This window comes from Hipposideros armiger, unplaced genomic scaffold (genome assembly GCF_001890085.2).
Source record: "Hipposideros armiger isolate ML-2016 unplaced genomic scaffold, ASM189008v1 scaffold_302, whole genome shotgun sequence".
Lineage (NCBI taxonomy): Eukaryota > Metazoa > Chordata > Mammalia > Chiroptera > Hipposideridae > Hipposideros > Hipposideros armiger.
The window spans coordinates 326817-327892 of record NW_017731652.1 but is presented as its reverse complement, the minus strand read 5'-3'; the positions used below and the strand labels follow the sequence as shown (position 1 = coordinate 327892).

The 1076-nt window shown below is 48.0% G+C and overlaps 1 protein-coding gene and 1 pseudogene across 8 annotated transcripts in view; both read left to right on the top strand.

Annotated features, from left to right (window-relative positions):
• The window catches only part of NEO1 (neogenin 1), a 261075-nt gene that overhangs the window by 82511 nt on the left and 177488 nt on the right, over positions 1-1076 (top strand). The gene's annotated exons all lie outside the window — the stretch shown is intronic.
• The window catches only part of LOC109391748 (nuclear ubiquitous casein and cyclin-dependent kinase substrate 1 pseudogene), an 8904-nt pseudogene continuing 8384 nt past the window's right edge, over positions 557-1076 (top strand).

Here is a 1076-nt window from a genome sequence, read left to right as displayed (position 1 = left end):
ACTGTAATTTTGCTACTGTTATGAATCGTAATGTAAATATCTTTTTGTTTTCCGATGGTCTTAGGCGACCCCTGTGAAAGGGTCATTCGACCCCAAAGGGGTTGTGACCCACAGGTTGAGAACCGCTGCTTTAGGGCCTTTCTGCTTACCATTTCTTCTGCCTGGAATCCTTTTCTCTGAGGTATCTTCCTGACTCGCTGTCTTACCTCTGTGCTCAGATATGACTGCTATCAGGAAAGCCATCTTTCACCACTGCTTAAAACGACAACCTTCCCCCCCTTCCCCACAAGCCCTAGTGAGTTCGGTTGCACTGCAGCTTTGACACATTTTTGGCTGGTTTGATTCATCCATTTTGAAGACACGGGGGGGAATGGGAACTTGTCTGATTACAGAGCACTGAATCAATGAATGGTGGAGTTTGAGAAGCCAGCAGCTCCAGGGTTTGGTAGCCCAGGCCCCTCCTGGGCCCACATAGGGATAGGGCTGGGGCGCTGAGCATGCGGGGAGGGGGTCCTGGCCTTTGGCTTCACAGCTCGGTCCTGTTTCAACAGCGAACATGTCTCAGCCTGCCAGAAATAGAAAGGTCGTTGATTATTCACAGTTTCAGGAATCTGATGATGCTGATGAAGATTATGGAAGAGATTTGAGCCCTCAGCTAAGAAAATTCGATCATCTCCCAGAGAAGCTAAAAATAGGCGATCTGGAAAGAATTCACAGGAAGATAGTGAGGACTCAGAGGAAAAAGATGTAAAGACCAAGAAGGATCATTCTCACTGAGCAGAGGACAGTGGCGATGCAAAAGGAGATCATAAAAATGTGCACCAGCGATGGCAAGCAGCCTGTAAGGTAGCTTCTAAACAGAGAGAGATGCTCATGGAAGATGTGTGCAGTGAAGAAGGAGGATGAGTCACCTTCCAGGGGAAACGTGCTGGCCGCGATAGAGACTTTCTAATGGGAGACAGTGGTGAGAGTGACTATGGCAGTTCAAAAAAGAAGCGAAAACAGACGGTTAAGAAGCACAAACCTGAGAGGAAAGAAGAGAAGATGCTCAAACCCAGGCTCCAGGCTCCAGTGAA